We start from the raw sequence: 19,088 nt of genomic DNA on the forward strand, positions 1-19,088 counted from the left end.
AAATCAAAATTATGTGGAAAAGTGTTTCAACAAACTCCCCCATTTTGATGTTGGCAAAACTATTCAGCAAGGAACTCAGTATGAGCTCCCCCATGATAGTTGACCTAATATAATTTAGCAAACTCCCCCGTAAGGGTTGAGCTACTGACTTAGTTTTACTTAAAACATTTAAGGGTTTAAATGAGTAAGTCTAAGGTCAGTTTTCAGATATAGGTCAGCTATATCACATATTCTATTTACTCAGTGTTAAGCGGAAGTTTTAGACATGTAGAGCGCGCTGAGTAATTTGTTGTTCAATGAGTTTTTGTCAGAATGTTTCACAAGTACATAGGTTAATGTCAAACATGTTATCAGCATATTATTTAGTCAATAAATATTATAAGTGTTAAACATAGCTGATATAAATGAAGATACATAATAACTCAGTACTTAATAGCATATATCATAACTCAGTATTTGAATAAGAAAAGTAAGTATGATATATATTGAAAGAAGTCAGCAATTACACAGGAAGGAAAATAAACTAGACAAATAGATATAGCTTAAGTTATGCTAGCCTATCTATTTTTTTCTCTTGCCCTGTGACTGACTTTGCTCGTACTGACGTCGCTCATGCTGAGCTCTAGCAGCTTGCGCTTTCTCCCCCGTTTTGTCAACTTCAGGGAGCTTAAACGCATCGGTTAAGATAGCGCGAGTCAGTTCCTGCGAAAGTTCCTTTAGCTTGTCAGCACTCTCATTGACGCCATCAAAAATGGCAACTCCATCAGCTGATACTTCGACTGGTATATGAAGATCAGCAGCACTGAGCATATTTACACTGAAAGCTTGAGCTTTTGCTTGCCAGATGAGAGCTTCAGAGAGGCCAGCAAAGACTTGGTGGAAAGTCTTCAAGAGAGCGGAGTCATAATGATGACGCTGGATATTATTATGACGGATGTGGTTGAAAGATTGTTGTGCGAGAGACAGCAACTCATTCTGCTTCAAAGCGTCAGTATCCATCTCTTGCTTGTTGAGGTTAAGTAGCCTGATGACCTCACCAATTTGCTCGACTGAGCACTGACTATAGGACACCATTTGCTCATTTGTCTTAAGTTGCTCAGTATGAAGCTGAGCAAAAAGCATCTTGAGTTCTGAGGAAGTGGCGTAGTCAGTGTTCACAGCAGATAACTTCTGAACTTGCTGATGGAGAGAGTTCAGATGTTGAATTGTTGACAGCTGTATCTCTGCCAATTTGGCAAGTGAATCCTGCTTAGCTTGCTGGGCTTGGAATGACAAGACTACATTCAGCAGATCCTTGAGTCTCTTGACTTCGTTGAGAAGTAGAGTGACCTGGGAGAGCTGAGTTGTCTCAGGAATTGAAGATCCAGCAGCAGGCGAAGCGGAGTGTTGAAGATCGTGGATGAGTGCTTGTACTGAGTCAATGAGATTTTTGCTGGACTCAGTGGCATCCCGATGTACATCAGTATGACCAGAAGAAAGTGGAGTGAAAGGAGTACCCTGGTCAGTGACTGGATGAGTTGGCTCAATCTGCACTTGAGTTGGAGGAATTGTTGATTGATCAGCAGAGAGGGTTGTTGGAGAAGTAATAACCCGAACACTATCTGTACTGACGGCGGAAGGATGGGGAGTCAACACCATACTTAAGGAGACAGCATGAGCAGTGGTCGGTTCAACCTGACTAGTTGAAGTGGTTGAAGTGTTATGGTCGGCATGTTCCTGTTGAGAAGAAACAGAGGCTTGTTTTTCCAACGGCGTTGTAGTAGAGGAAGTTGATGGCCGTTTAAAAAATTTTAGTTGAACAGTAGAAGGGTCCTTTGTTGTCTTAGAGAGGACAAGTTCAGGAATAGATGGTGATTGCACAGGAAGTTCACTGACCATCACCTCACTGGCCTTAACCAGCTTCCGCCTTCTATGTGGTGGAGTGGTATGATGAGCATGTTCTTCTGAGTGAGTAGGAGAAGGTTCCTTGTGCTCAGTATGGGTCTGGTCAGCTTGCTCAACTTGCTCAACTTGCTCAACTCCAGCAGCTAACTCGGTGTCAGTTTGCACATTTCCACCAGCTAACCCAGTGTTGGCATCCTCAACCTCAATTTCGCTGTCATATTCCTCAGATTCATCAGCGACATCCTGATCGATGGTTTCAGCTTCTTCTTTAGCAGTGCTGTCTCCATCAAGTTCTTCCTCAACTTGGGAGATGAAGTGGTCATCTAACTGGACCTCGGTTTCCTCAGCATCAGTACCCTGGCATTGAGTGAAATGAGAATCACTCGTTATGATGAAATCAGTTGGTATGGCCTCTAGAGGAGTCATAGATGAAGTCTTCTGCTTCTTCTGAGTGAGTTCAGCAGCTTCCTCAGTTCCAGGCTCATCTTGCCTGGTTCTCTTTTCAGCTGACTTTCCAGCTGACCTCTGCCTCTTTGCAGGAGACTCAACATTTGGTGACTCAGTAGATTTTCTCTTGCGAGAAGCTGGAGCCTTAGTTCTTCTCCCTTTCTTAGGCTCAGCAACAGTTTCCTCAGTTTGGCCAGCTTGGCCAGCAGCAGCAGCTTTTCCTTTCTTCAAGGGCTGCCCAAATTTCAGTGCCCTCAGCGAGGCAGCTGTGATCTCAGTTCCTTTGAAGGATTCCTCGCCTTCGAGATCAATCTTGTGGTCAAAAAGAATTCGAGTTATGAGTGACCCAAGCCTCAGCGTACCCGTGCTGCGTAGGAACCCAGTAACTAAGAAGACCGGCATGTTGATGGGGGTGTACGTCAGCATGTGCCATATGAAGCACTGTTCAAAGTTTGTTGCTGATGTAGGGCAGTTAATCTTTGGGTAAATAAAATAGCTCAGCAGGTAGTGAGCCATCTTCTGGTGCTGTCCCATTGAAGATGCTGAGATCTCTCCTGAGTGACCCTCAGGTTTGCAGAAGGTATGGACGTAGTTGGTTTTGTCCTGATCTCCTGACTTCCTCAGCCTTAGTCCCTCAGTTTTGAGCTGGAGGAGATTTGCTATGTACAGAGGGTTGATGAAGATGCTTTTTCCTCTTACTTCAGTGCTTAGGTAGTCGGCGGAGTCACTGGCAACCTTGAGGTTGTGGTAAAACTCCCTTACCAGGTCAGGATATGTCTCATCTCTGACCGAGAACAGCCCAGTCCATTCGTTCTTGGAGATCCATTCGGCAAATGGTTGTTCATGTTGTACGAAATGCTCAGAGACCCATCTGGAGGGCTCAACCTTCCATTCGCGGACATTTTCGAAGACCTTGGAGTAGGTCCTGATCTTAACAGCTTTCCCTTTTCCAGAAGTTTGGCCAGTTTTACCCTTGCTCGGTGTAGAGGGGTTTTGTGAAGGTTCATCGGAGCTGAACTTTTGGTGGCCGGCACCGGAGACGTTGAAAGATAACTTAGTCATTCTTCGAAGATGGAGGAATTAGAGGAATTTGAGAGAAAAGAAGTTCTAAGTGATTTCTTTGCCTTAAGAATTGATTAAGCGTAAAGAGTAAAAGATGGGGAAATACCCATAATTTATAGACGAAATGAACAGTGTGGATCTTAATCGAATCCATGTGTCAGTTTTGCCTTGGGATCATGTACCGACAATGATCCTGGCATTTATGACACATTACGGCGAATACGTCATCCTAGGCTATACGCGTGCTTTGCATTTATGCTAACGGATTAATCACTCAGTATTTAGAATGTCAAGCGTTTGATATTCTGAGTGGTCAGTGCATTATTTAAAGATGATTTTAAGTTCAAGTTCTAAACTAATTTACTCAGTGTGCAAGTTTACTCAGTATTGTATGTTCAGTCAGTTTCAATGAGATATTCAGCAAACAAAAAAAATCATTCAGCATGTAATTCACTCAGCATTCATATTCATTTAGCACAGGAATTTACTGAAGAGGATTAAACATACCAATTGCTTCTCTCAGTATGCTAAACTGCTCACGGGCCAGTGGCTTCGTGAAGATATCCGCAAGCTGTTCGTCCGTTGGGACAAAGGTCAGCTTGATCTCACCCTTAAGTACATGGTCTCTAATGAAGTGATGTCTGATGCTGACATGCTTCATTCTGCTGTGTTGAATTGGGTTCTTGGAAAGATCAATTGCACTTTTGTTGTCACATTTAACTTCAATTGTCTTCGTTTGAATACCATAGTCTTCAAGCTGTTGCTTGATCCATAGGACTTGAGCAACACAATGACCAGCAGCAATGTACTCAGCTTCAGTGGTGGACAAGGCTACTGACGCCTGCTTTTTGCTGAACCAGGATACAAGACAGCTTCCTAAGAAGTGGCATCCTCCAGAGGTGCTTTTTTGTTCCAGTTTATCTCGTCCATAGTCAGCGTCAGTGTATCCGATGAGTGTAAAATCATGAGTATTTGGATACCACAAACCTGCGTTCACTGAGCTTTGCAAATATCTAAGGATTCTTTTTACAGCAATGTAATGAGATTCCTTAGGGTTAGATTGATATCTTGCACAGTAGCATACTGAAAACTGAATGTCCGGTCTGCTGGCTCTTAAGTATAGTAGAGAGCCTATCATACCTCGATATAACTTGCTGTCTACTGACTTACCATTCTCATCAGTGCAGAGGACAGTGTCAGTGCCCATAGGAGTGGATATTGGCTTGCAATTTTCCAAGTCATATTTCTTTAAGATCTCCTTGGCATATTTGGCTTGACTGATGAAGATGCCATTCTTTCCCTGTTTAATTTGAAGACCGAGGAAGAAGTTGAGTTCTCCCATCATAGACATTTCAAACTCAGTCTGCATTTGTTTGCTAAACTCCTTGCACATTGATTCGTTAGTTGCACCAAATATTATATCATCAACATAAATTTGGGCCAGCAGGGTATCTTTACCCTTTTTTCTTAATGAATAAGGTTGTATCAACTTTACCCCTGACGTAATTTCTAGTCAGCAGGAAACTGGTCAGCCTCTCATACCAAGCACGTGGTGCTTGTTTGAGACCGTACAGAGCCTTTTTGAGTTTGTAAACATGGTTTGGGAACTTATGGTCCTCAAAACCTGGAGGTTGATTTACATAAACCTCCTCGTTTATAACTCCATTAAGAAATGCACTTTTGACATCCATTTGGAATAATTTAAAATTCATGTAAGATGCATATGCACATAATATTCTAATTGCCTCTAGCCTTGCCACTGGGGCAAAGGTCTCACCGTAGTCTATACCTTCTTGCTGACTGTAGCCCTGAGCTACAAGCCTTGCTTTGTTTCTGACTACGTTTCCTTGTTCGTCCATCTTGTTCCTGAAGACCCATCTTGTTCCGATGGTCTTTTGACTCTTTGGATGAGGCACTAACTCCCATACATCATTTCTTCGAAATTGATCGAGCTCCTCTTGCATTGCGTTCATCCAGAATTCATCGTACTCAGCTTCAGCGAAATTCTTCGGTTCTTGTACTGAGACGAAAGCAACATTGCTGAGGTACTTCCTGAGTTGATTCCTCGTCATCAGGGTATTCCCAGTAGAATCAAGGATTGCACTTTCGGAGTGCCCTCTTGGAATCCTTATTTCTTTGGGTAGATTTATGTCTTGTGCTGTTCCTGTTTCAACAATCTCTGCAGAAGTAGATGGGTCAGTAAAAGTAATCTTAGGTTCACTCTTACTCTTGGTCAGCCTTTTCGTGAATGACTCAGTAGCTGGTTCTGGGTCAGCGATGGTTACTGAGTTTGGATCATCTTCCGTCAGCGGCTGGTATCTACCTGCAGGGTCAGTTTCATCGAACTCTACATGTATTGACTCTTCTAAAACTTGAGTTCGCTTATTAAAAACTCTGTATGCTTTGCTGTTTGTTGAGTAGCCCAAAAAGATAGCCTCATCAGCTTTTGAATCAAACTTTGCTAAGCTATCTTTGGTATTTAAAATAAAACATCTACAGCCAAAGGCACGAAAGTATCCAATATTGGGCTTTCGTCCTTTCCAAAGTTCATAGGGGGTTTTCTTGAGTATAGGTCTAACTAGAGCCCTATTAAGAATGTAGCATGCTGTGTTCACAGCCTCTCCCCAAAAATACTTTGGAAGCCTATGCTCATCCAGCATTGTCCTGGCTATTTCAACCAGAGTTCTGTTCTTCCTTTCTACAACCCCATTTTGCTGAGGTGTTCTAGGAGCAGAAAAATTGTGGTCAATGCCGCTGGCTTCACAGAATTCAACAAACTTTTGGTTTTTGAACTCTCCACCGTTATCACTACGGATATGAGCTAATTTTAGGTCTTTTTCATTTTCAATTTTTCTAACCAAATTTGAAAATGTCTCAAAAGTCTCATCCTTGCTGGTCAGCAAGATGACCCACGTATACCGAGAGAAGTCATCTACAATGACCAAGGAAAATCTTCTTCCACCCAGACTCCGCGGCTGGACTGGACCAAAGAGATCCAAGTGTAGCAACTCTAACAGACGTTTAGTTGAGACAATGTTTTTACTGTGAAAAGATTGTTTGGTTTGTTTTCCAGCTTGGCAAGCGTGGCATAATTGATCTTTTTGAAATTTAAGTTCGGGCAGTCCCTCAACCAATTGCTTTCTTGCTAGTTTGGCCAGGAGGTCCATGCTTACATGACCAAGTCTCCTATGCCATAGCCAGGAATTTTCTTCCTTTGTTACTAAGCACACAGTTTTTGAAAACTTTTTCTCTAAGTCTAGTATAAAGACATTATCTATCCGAGGGGCAGTTAAAATTAACTCATTTGTTTTACCCTCGTATATTTTACATCCAGTAGCATCAAATATAACTTTTCTCCCATTGTCACATAGCTGAGCTACGCTGAGTAAGTTATATTTGAGTCCGCTGACTAGGGAGACAGATTCAATAGTAGGATTACCTCCGATGGTTCCTGATCCTACTATCTTACCCTTTTTGTTGTCTCCAAAACTTACGCTCCCTCCTCGTTTACGTTCAAACGTGATGAACTGAGTTTCATCACCCGTCATATGCCTTGAGCATGCGCTGTCAATATACCACATCTTTGACTTCTCGGCACATCTCAGGCTTACCTGCATTGTAGCTAGTTACTTTTAGGTACCCAATTCTTTTTGGGTCCTGACTTGTTAGGTGCAACAGGTATAGCATCATATTTTATTTTATGGCGACATACATGGACAGTATGGCCATTCTTTCCACAGAAGTCACAGCTGACCTTCTGTTTAGGATTTTTTACTGACTTGTCAGCACCCCAGTGCTGAGCGTGCCAGCACACCTTAGTGGTGTGTCCTAACTTCCCACAAAAATCACACTGGACTTTTCGCTTGGGATTCCATCTCTGCTGAGTACCTTGGTACTGAGTTCTCAGAGGAATGTTATTTGTCTTAGGAACCTTTAGTTGGTTCTGGATGGTTGTGACGTCCTTCCTCAGTTTCTTTGAAACTGACTGGACTTCAGAGACATACTCATGCATGATCTTCATGTTATCATGCAGAGTCGAATTGTCCTGAAGAAGGTATCTGAGGTCACTCAGTTTGACCTCTTCCACTTCGTCACAGCGCCTGCTGAGTGCTCTAACCTTTTTATTACACTTCTTAACAAGTGTATAGAGATCACTCAGGGCATTAACCATATCGTTTCTGAGCTGGGGAAGAGAAATTACCTCATTTGATTGCTCTTCATCATCTGATGCGATGGATGGGTCAGCATGCTCAGAGACGCATGGCTCAGCAAGTTCGTCAGCCATAAAGCATATCTTCGCTGACTCGGTGGCCTCAGTTTCTGTTGATGAAGATTCATCACGGTCACTCCAAGTAGCCACCATTGCCTTCTTCCCACTCTTCTTGTCTTTCCTCAGCATGGGGCAGTTTGACTTAATATGGCCAGTTTGAAGGCACTCAAAGCATGTAATGGGCTTTGAGCTGTCCTTTCTGTATTTGCTGTCGCTTGAGTCAGCCTTATACTTATCAAACTTTTTGTAAGGCTTTTTAGAATATTTGTCGTTTTTCCTGAACAGCCTTTTCATCTTCCTTGTGAACATAGCCATCTCCTCATCATCAGTTGAACTCCCGTCAGTGGAGTCAGCTTTCATGACAAGTGACTTCTGCTTATTGTCATCAGATTTTTCCTTCACCTCAAAGTTTTTCATGGATATCTCATGGGTCAGCAATGAACCGATGAGTTCGTCATATTTGTAGGTGGTTAAATCCTGAGCTTCCTCAACTGTTGTCTTCTTTGCTTGCCAGTCCTTCGGAAGACTCTTGAGTATCTTTTTGACTTGTTCTTCCTCAGTGAAGATTTTCCCAAGTCTCTTGAGCTCATTTATGATGTTGGTGAACCTTGTGTTCATGTCTGAAATGCCCTCATCATTGTTCATCTCGAACAGCTCGTACAGTCTCATCTGCTGATTCACCTTGGATTCTTTTACTTTGTTTGTTCCCTCGTAGGTGACTTCTAGCTTTTTCCAGATCTCTTGTGCCGACTCGCAATCTGAGATTTTGTTATATTCTGCAGCATCGAGCGCACAGTGAAGCATATTGATAGCCGAAGCATGGTTTTGAAGCTTCTTAAGATCATCCTCTGTCCATTTGGCCTCAGCTTTTATAACTGTTTGGCCAGCCACAACCTCGACAGGTACAAACGGGCCTTGGACTATAGATAGCCAAGCACTCATGTTTGTAGCCTGAATGAAGTTTTTCATCCTATTCTTCCAGAAGGTATAGTTTGACCCGAAGAATAGGGGAGGCCTAGTAATGGACAGCCCCTCAGGCAGTATTTGAGTTGTTTGGTTTCCAGGGAGAAACCGAGTGCTGTTTTCGCCCATGGTAGGGATCAGCTCAAGGTTGTTAGACCTTTTCAAGTGAGCTTTTAAGCTCTGATACCACTTGTTGGTCCCTTGTTTAGTTGTAAGTATAGTTCCAAGGGGGGGGGGTTAGGAACTATTTAAACTTTTTTGCAATTTAGGCAGACTTCTTTTTCTAAAGAAAAAGGTTTGAACAGCAGCGTTGAGTAAACAGTAAGATACTGGCTTAGTCAACAGGTGACTAGGTCAGTTTCTTAGCTTGAGTCAGGAGATAGCACTTAGAGTCTATTCCTGAGCTCAGACGTTCAACGCGCACAACTCAACTTGACATCTTTACTTGGTCAGTTTTGATTATTTAAAGCAAGAAATATAAATAAGGAGTTAAGGTAAGAAATACTTCACTCAGCAGATTTATCCAGGTTCGGCTTCTTCTAAGCCTACGTCCTGTCCCCGGAACACGTTCCGAGATTTCAAATACTCTACTGAGCTCTTTAAAGGTAGAGCCTCAAACCTTTTACAATATCAGCAACTGAGTATGACAAGAGTACCTTCCTCTATACTTCTACTCAATCCTAATCTCTCCGCTGAGTACTTAAAACCGAGTACTCAGCCTCTCCTTTCTATCTCTAGAAATGATAAGTGTTTTGTCCTAATACAAAGATGTGCTAAGACACTTTAGACGATTAACAATCACTCTAGACTTTTACACAGATATGAGAAATGTAGTGTAAGAATTTTGCTTTGCTTCTTGCTTGCAGAACTTGTAGAGATATAGTCAAAAGTTTCCACACGAGCTGGTCAAAAATCGAAATACATTACAAAAAACACCATAATTATACTTGAATTAAATTTAAAGTAAAGATTGACTGCAACAAACATTACCTGATCTATAACTAATCTCCAAGCATAGGTGAGCAGCGAAGTGTATTTACAATTCCCAAAATGTGCTTAAAATTAGGATCATCTAGAGTTAAACATTTGATGTTTAACAATGGATAAGATAGCCATCCAATCTCCACGGCTGATAGAATCTTCAAACTTAATAAAAAGATAAATTTTAGATGATATTGTAGTAATTCAGCTTCATACTTAGTTGACAAATAAAAAATGTAAAAAGACGAGAATTACCTCTCGAAACCAATTCTCAACTCTTAGCTCCTTCACTTGTTGAAGCTGCATCAGAATCCTCCTCACCAAATTTTCGACACACCCATTTAATGGATCTTCGCTCATACAACCAAGAGTAACACAAGATAAAGACGGAAAATTTATGAACTCATATTTTTCAATGTTCAAAGATTCCAAATACAATTCCTCAATGTTTGGACAAGAAATTTCAGCTGCACAACTTACACAAATATTGTTTAAAACTAATTTTTTCAAAGATTTTGAAGCAATATCAAGCTGATGGAGGAATTAGCAGTGCTTTAGTTTCAACGAACGAAGTGATGGAGTTGCTGATAAAACATTTGAAATAGTTATACGAATACGAACTGTATCCACATAATCTGTATTCACAATATGGAGAGATAATTTCTCAAGATTTGGACATAAAATTGTAGTATGTTGATCAAATCAATTTCCCTCATAGTTATACGAATACTAACTGTATCCACATAATCTGTATTCACAATATGGAGAGATAATTTCTCAAGATTTGGACATAAAATTGTAGTATGTTGATCAAATTCAATTTCCCTCAAAGTCAAAATTTTCAAAGATTTAGAAGCAATAATAACATTCCCCCAACAGACATTTAATTTCAAAGATTCAAGGGACGGGCAGCCAGATACAACCTCTTCAATAGATAGCCCATCCTCAATCATACAATAATCAATTTGCAGTACTTTGAGATATGGCCAATTTATCCTTCAACTAGGCTGCAAATTACAATTGTGAAACTCCAACTTAACCAAGGAAGCAATCTCAAAAATGCATTTCGGTAACACGTAACCAATATCTGTATAATAATTCAAAAATAACTCCTCCACATGTTTTGTTGTGGCAAAACGGATTTTGGAAATAAAATTAGTATCCATTTCAAAGTTATAAGAAAATATTAATTTCTTGATCTTGGAACATTGATATAGAAGCAAGGTATTGTCCATGAATTTAAGGAAAACTCGCTCTTGCTCATCCTCATCACAACCGGATAGAAACATTTGACAGGAACTCGAGTCCATTGATTCTTCCACTGTTTTGATAGAATTCCAGTGCTGATAGCTTCCTCAGTTGAAGGCAAAAGGGAGAGGAAATGCTGAATGATGGAATCTCGCAAATCACTGATTCTGTCTTCTTTCTCCTCCAACTTCAACCTTTCACTTTCCTCCTCCGTTACAAGTAACTTACGAGTCATTGTTGAAGACCTTGAAAGTTTTTTAAGAACGATAATTAAAATTGAATTATACAACTCTACAGCCTGGTATTTGCAGAATTAGAATTGTTAAAGACGGAAGCTCGATAATTGATTTTCGAATTATAGATGGAGAGGAACCAATTTGTAGAGGATTGGTTATCCTTATATATTAGGGATTTATGTTTCCATGTCAAATTTTGGGGATTGTAAATGTTTAATTGAATCAATACGCAGAGAGCAGGGGAATTCCTCCTTTGTTGAGGGGTAGGGAAGCAGATCGATAGCAAAGAAGATCATACAAGAGGTGTTTGGAAATTAGAAATTGTATTTCTATCTCAAAAGAAAACTTACAGCACTATTTGTTATATACACAGGATCAATGTGTGCTCATCAAAAAAAGTAATGACAGCTATCAATAAAACAAAAAATAACAGCATTGTACCATTGTACTAAAAGATACACAAACAATTGCAGCATCTTATCCTTGGTGACTCAGACTTTGTGGGCTGGTTCAGTGTCTTTCATAACAACTCTAGGCTTGTTTTTCTTTGGTGGTCCATTTGGTGAATGGGCTTCATCAGCCCCCCTCAAACGTGGAGTGTAGATATTCAACAGTCCAAGTTTGGATTTGAATTTGATAATGGTGGGAAGATGTTGAGCCTTTGTGAAGAGATCTGTAATTTGGTGCTCAGATCGAATTGGAAGAAGGTGGACAATGTTTTGCTGCACCTTTTCACGCACGATATGACAGTCAATGTTAATATGCTTTGTGCGTTCATGGAACACGGGTTATGTGGAAAGCTGCTTGATTGTCACAGAAGAGAATTGCCGGTCCTTGGTGAGAGAGCCTGAAATCAAGAAGCACATCAGAAGACAGGGTTCCAAACCTTTTCCAAATAAGATAAAAGCTACTGGAATGTGCTTTACAGTCAATTGGATTATCCTTATCAATTAGGGATTTATTATTCCCATGTAAAATTTGGGGGATTGAAATGTTTAGTGCTTTTACTCTAAATCGTAGAAAATATAATATTTACTAGTCTTACAAAATAATAGCGTTTAAATTTTTTTGATGGAAATAGGTGTGTTTCTGAACTTTTCACGAAAAACTTGTTTTTTGAGATTTTTATAAACAGTTGTTCGTAGTTATTTGAGATTGATAAAATTATATATTTTTTTTATTTTACACAAAAAGCATGTTTCTTTTTTAACGTTATTTATATCTATATAATATTATTCGAAAAACTAGGTTTTGCTCCGTTCAATAAATTGTTTTTAATTTTTTTACTTTTTTTATAAATTATTTGTATTAATTTATGCAATTAGTTATTTGTTGATTAATTTAAAATATGCTCATATTAGACATTTTACATACAAATAGCAATAGTTCAGCATAATTTTACCAAATACTATGAATTAAATAACTAATAGCAAATAACTAACAACACCAAACAAATTAATACAACACCAAACTGCTAACATCAACAACAACTATTACCTAACAGTTGAACCAAATATGACATTTGCGCTAATTTAACACTACCTTTTTCAAGGAAGATAAATTTTAGCCATGCGCTATCGAAAATTTGAAAAAACTTGTTTGACTATTATTTAATTCTCACATCAGAAATTTTTTAAGTTTGTTAGTAATACACTGAATATCTTACACATAATTGATAGTATTTGGAGGGTATGAAGTGATAGTTAAAAAACAGCCAACCAATTTTTTTCGATAATGTAGGGGCTAAAAATGATCTTACTTGAAAATGTTAGGTTTAAATTTGAACAATTTTAATATTCACGCTAAATCTGTACTTTCATCAAAACGTTAGGGTTAAATTGCATTTTAAAATACGTATATGTTTAATCAAAATATTTGATCATATTAAACTTGTTGGAGTAAACTTTATTTGTGTGAAACATGTGTAATATTTTAATTGTAATTTCACTACTAATCAAATCGTATTAGAATCTCGTAAATTAAATTGGTAACAAGATGATATGTATAAATTAAAATAAAGTTCCTTGATGTATCGGGGTAGTTTGCGGAAATATTTATGTTGTAGGGGTTCATAGAAAGTTCTCTTGGTTAGAGCGTCATGGACAACCTCTAGGTTGAAGCACTTAACTTGGGAGGTCAGGTGATGAAAGCTAGAAACAAAATTTATAAGTGGCCATGTCGGCCTCTGTTGCAAGTTGTTTAGATCCCAACTGATTTTTCTTACCTTAGTTGTTGCCGCTAAGAATGATAGAAAATGATCTTTGACGAGGTTAAAAGCGTCGATGAATACTGGGCTAAACCCCTATACCATTAATGTGCACTTACAGATAGAGTGGTGGGAAAACTTTACATATGATATCCTCGTTTTTGGAATATAAGGTTATGGTGCTCATGAATGGATCCACATAGTCATTATTGTCTTCAGTGCCGTCGTAGAAGGTTAGGCTGGTGCTCTTGCAATCATTTGGAAAACGAGTGTCAATGATTTGGTACACTAACATCACGTTTCCGTTCATTACCCCTCCCAAAACTCGTTTGTCAAGGAGTCTCTAAATATTTGATTCTAGTACGTCTTCAACTTCCTGCAGAGCCTATGTTTATGGTTTCGAGGTCAGTTGGGCTATTGCGGGTTGGTGATAAGAGTAGATGGTTGCAGCCCAGCTATGAGAGGACCGGATGTGCCGTTGGCGGAGTGACTTCAATAAGGAAGTTGAGGCTGAGGGTCGTTGCTGCAGAGTTGCTAGTGTCTTGAGGAACAGCCCGTCCAAGTATCCTGCTAGACCATGTTGCATTTACATTAAGCACAAACAGAGATGAAAATTAATCTTGCAATTAATTATTTTGTAAAGTTAATTGCTTAAAAAACACAAGGAAAAAGGACATGTCTGATGCCTCAATATTGAATTCTTCCATGAAGCAATGCAAGCTCTACTTGTGTATAATTAATCAAAAGCATAAGATATAGAACGCGGTCCATAAAAGAAGGGTGCAAGTCGAACTTTGAGCTTTTACAGTTCAATCAGATCAATCAAAAGTTTGACTTCTCACATGCTAACCACACACACATAGAGATAGATGATTCATGGAGTCACCTAGGCATTATTTGGATAAAATCAGTTGCAAGAAAATAATCAACTCAATTCCTACATTATTTACAATTATCTCAATTTAGCTTATTAAAAAAAAATTGTGTACAATTATCTCAATTTGTTACATGGAAATAGCTAACCTATGCATGTATATATTTCATAGGGTAAATGATTTATTAGTCCCATCTTTTTTATCTAACAGGCTCTTTTGTCCTCCTATTTTGAAAAACACATTATAAGATCTCTAACTTTTGTCAATATTAATTATTTGTTCCATCTGTTTATTTTCTTTTAGATTTTTTACCGTTATATTTGACATAAATAGAGAGACAAAAAATAATAGAGTAACATGGTTATTTGGTATCTACCATGGCTGTCCTAAAAGCTAAGATATATTCGATTAAAAATCTAAAAAAACTAGACAGAGTTGCCAAATGGTTAATATTGACAAAATATAGAGACCTTAAAATGTGTTTTTCAAAGCATCAAGCAAAAATTAACATCAATTATCTATATAATGACCATTAATAATGAAATTATTCCCCTGCCACAAAATGTTATCTTATTAACATAAGTATTTCACCAAACAGAAAACATAATAAGCAAGAATGCAACATATCACACCAATGACCACATATCTGACATAAGATTATATCTATAATAATTGACTGCCAAAAGGCAATAATGTTAGCATATTTTAGTATCAAATCCTTAGAAAATGCAATAGATCAGTCTACAAAATTCGTGTACAACAAAATTCAATTCCAGAATAGGAATGCAGCTTCAAGTGGTGAAGCAGTAAAATACAGAAAGAAAGTCATATATACCTGAACTGAAATCCTCTTAGAAAGAATGTGCCTTAACACGCCGGAATGGAGAACGCCTAAGAACGGCCAGAATCAGTTTTGTATATGTTAAATAATCTTTTCCATATATGCCAGGAACTTTCCAGCCATCTGAAATACATGGTCTAAAAAGATATGCAAAACATTTTCTTTTTGAAAAATAAAGTAAATCCACAAACCTTCACACAAACAATGTAGAACTCAGCCGATTGATGTGACATAGCATCACAGAGTTCCATTGTTCCTGTTCAGCTTATTGCAGTCTAGCTTGCTCATGGAGGGATGTCTTCATTTTTTATATCTTTGTCTTAGTGTTTTGTAATTGTTATACATGTAACTTGTTGTTAATGATAAAGATTTGAAAGTTTTTCGGTTAACAACCCATTTCACTTCAACATCACAATTTTTAGCTTCTTCTAACTTCTTCAAGTCCAAAGACTTTCTAGTAGAAGGAAAAATATATATTTCTCTACCAAGCATCAAAATTGCAAGATCAAGATTACCAATTTCTTTCGCCTTATATTGCCTTTGCAGACTAATACACATAAATACAAATTGTAATAATAATAATAATAATAATAATAATAATAATAATAATAATAATAATTATTATTATTATTATTATTATTATGATTGTAATAAACGCAGTGTGACAAAAAGTATAAAGTTCATATAAGTCTCATTTTTAAAAATTGTACTTAACTAAGAATAACATAAATAAAAATAGTATGCTAATAACAAATTCAATTTCGACAATATTTTACGGTTGATATGCCAATATAAATTATCAAGTGAAGATTATAGCACACAACCATAATTAGGTGCTTCTTGCTCGTGAACTGAGTACCTCAATAGTATGGATTAATCCGTATTTCCAAATGATGAACCCTCTTGTTTCTCTTTCTGTCACTTTAAATTTGAATGTGTAAATTCAGTCCATTATCGGATAATGAGTTAGCCCATATGCCTTGCATACTTCAATACTTGAAAAGAATGGTTTGGAGATGCATGACAAGCATTGTGTTAGCCTATACGCCTTTCATTGCCACCCAAAAACAATATAGGCTCAAAGGAATGGCAATATCCAAACTCTTCATTGACTGGTGCAAAAACAAAAGCAAGAAAGGTTCATATGGCAGATGAAGAAAGCCTTGTTATTTCAAGGCAATGTTGCGAATACCAGCCTTGGGATCACTATGTTCTTGAAAAGGCAAAGCACTAATAAGCTCATTATAGTGGCATCGCGAAAGGTCTTCAAGTTTATCTGGTAATCCCAGCTTGGGTTGCAAGCAAAGGCTGAAGATAATGGCCAAAGTTGCTGATTTTTTGAACTTTCGAAGACCGGACCAGAAATTGATCAAACCATGTGAGTACAGCTGTTAAAGGAAGTTTAGGGTGCATGGGTCCCAAATACTTCAGAAGGCGTATTTATTCAGGGTTGTTTTGTTCGAGGTTCTTTGTGTAAGACCTGGTATAGACCCACCACTGAATTTAGCAGAATGGGCAATGAAATGGCAGTTAGAAGAAATGATAGATGCATGTCTTGTCTGGAAAATAAGACTGGATTCAGTGAAACCACATAAAAACATTTAGCTGATTACCGAGTTGCTAAATAAATAATCACTTAGTGAATATTGAACCTATATTTAGAATTTGCACCTGAAAGATTTTTGTAGGGACATCAAAATCGTGCTTAACTAAGGTGATTCACTTGGCCATTAGCTGCTGCCTCCTCTTCATGTAACCGAAATATGGTAACTTTCATGACATCCTTCATATTAACCAGCTCAAAGACCCAAACATCTCCTTATTCCAATTTGTTTCCCCATACAAAATATGTCCATGCCTTGCACAACTTAGCTCTCCCATTCCCACAACCACACCAGACAGACTCTGGTTGGTTTGTGTGTTTCTGGGAATCGATTTCTGTGTTCTTCTGAATAGGTCTTGTGCTGAAATTCAGAAATTTGAAAAGGCTCCTTAACGGCTGAATTTAGTCCCATTCCCACACAAACATCTACTTCCCCCAATTTGTTTCCGCATGCAAATTCTTTCCATCCCTTCAAAAACCTCAATTGTGATGAAGTCTGAGAACGTGGTCAAATGTTTCCAGCCATAGCCACTCGGGATGTGCTGCAATAAAAAACCAGGAATCAATTGAGAACATTAAATCATCTAGTTTAAGATCTCGCCATAAGAAATCACTTATTTGGTCTCAACTCCTTTTTCATAATTAGTTGTTAGCCATTTTGCTTCTTATAATTTATAAAACAAAGTTGAATATATTATGGATCCTTTAAACTTGGCCGGAAAAAGTGATTGACATCGAGAATATTAAAAATATCCCATTATCCTTGTGAAAGAGGAGATTTGAACAAGTTGAAATAAGGACAACATAAACCAAGCTCAAGAGACCAAACGATCACTTTAGGTTAAAGATAGTATATTAAATAATAAACAAAATGAAAAAAAAAATTATAAGAAAAAATAATAAACAAATCAATAAAACCAAATCTTCGGAAACAAAAACTTCATAGTTAACATAGGCAAGAGATTAGTAATACTAAACCGCAACTTACTTGCAATCTTTTATCAAAGTTTTCGCCGGCAACATTCTGCAATCAGTTAGAATATCCTTTCTACTTAGGAAGATATTGACTTCTATTTCTTCACTATTAGTTTCCCTGCATCCATTCTCAAAAATAAAAAGATAATTTATTAAAGAAATTTTACATGATTCTATTTTGAGATTTGATGAAAAGGATTATTCATTTAGATAACATACATTTACAATTCTGTAAAGTAAAACTTATAGTATGATGATCCGTGGAAACCATCATTATGTTTGTTTCCACTGTGGAAATCAATTCAATTCCTATTCTTTTTTCTGAATTCTTGCTCAATCAGAAAATAGATGAGCATAACTGTTTCCTCATAAAATCAACATATGCAAATCAAAATTAAACAAACAGGAAAACAAACTGAAAAAATGTATTCATTTCAAGTGTAAAAATTGGAAGAAGCCTCATCGTGGAACATCAAAATGGAGAAAGAAGAGAAATCAAACACGTAAAAGAAAAAGGAACTAGAGATACAAAAGCCTTACATTTCAAGCAGAGAGAGTTCCGAAATTCTGAATCGAAATGGCTTTTGATTGGTGAGATCTCACTCAAGCCTCGCTCTTTCTAATCGCAATCCATTTGCTTATATATATGCTTGAAACAAAGTAACCCTAGAGAGCAGAGGGAAAGAATATCAGTGCGGCGGCTGGAGTTGTAGAAGTCGCAGGATGTATACAAGTCTGGATTCAAGCAAGCCCACTGGCCACTGCTCGACTAAACCATCTAGGAGCCTTTTTTTGGTTGGGCTCTTTATCTAATTAATCTAGGGAAAAATTACACACAAATTCATCTTTTAAAAACTATTTAAAACTATGTAAGTCATAATTTTAGATTATTTCAAACTAGTAAAATCAGTACTTTTAATATATTTTAAGGATTGAAATTTATAAATTAGAAGTCTAGAATATATTTTTTAGGGTTTATGATTTATGATTTTGAGTCTACAATTTTTAAATTATGGTGTAAAATCATAATATATAGAGAATAGTAACATATTAAGAATTAAGTTTAATAATATGATTTAGTTATAATTTTGTACTTAATTATGATATTTATGTATTTGACCCATCAACTACAAGGAAACAATTGACGTCATTCGAAAAGTGTAAGAGGTTAGTCACCGATGTATCAAGCCATTAATTTAAGGAAGTATAAGTTAAGGGGTGTTTGTTTCAGCTCGTCGGAACAATGTTTAAGGTTTTACTCCAAACCGGGTTTACAAAACAGCAACTTTTAGTTTTTTTTATGAAACATTTGAATTTCAATGTTTTCCACAATTTTTTTTTTTAACTTTTCATTAACATTCTCTTTTTAATTATTTGATATTCATACGATTATCTTTTTTATTTGCACAAAACATGTTTTTTTCAACATTATTTCTTATTTGCACACACAACATGTTTTTTCGTCCAATAAAATTTTATCTTAAATTATTTATTTAT

The 19,088-nt window shown here is 37.5% G+C and overlaps 1 long non-coding RNA gene across 2 annotated transcripts; it reads right to left on the reverse strand.

Moving 5' to 3' along the window:
- Window positions 1-13,192: 13,192 nt before the first annotated feature.
- On the reverse strand, window positions 13,193-18,303 carry LOC136224046 (uncharacterized). Of its 2 annotated transcripts, XR_010686263.1 has the most exons (6): window positions 18,132-18,303; window positions 17,605-17,709; window positions 16,685-17,158; window positions 15,873-16,510; window positions 15,008-15,063; window positions 13,193-13,864 (listed from the first exon to the last, which is right to left on the reverse strand). It is a non-coding gene; the product is annotated as an uncharacterized lncRNA (long non-coding RNA). The 2 variants fall into 2 exon arrangements; XR_010686262.1 differs by having other exon boundaries at window positions 15,873-17,158.
- Between the last annotated feature and the right edge of the window lie 785 nt (window positions 18,304-19,088).

This window comes from Euphorbia lathyris, chromosome 3, assembly GCF_963576675.1.
Source record: "Euphorbia lathyris chromosome 3, ddEupLath1.1, whole genome shotgun sequence".
Lineage (NCBI taxonomy): Eukaryota > Viridiplantae > Streptophyta > Magnoliopsida > Malpighiales > Euphorbiaceae > Euphorbia > Euphorbia lathyris.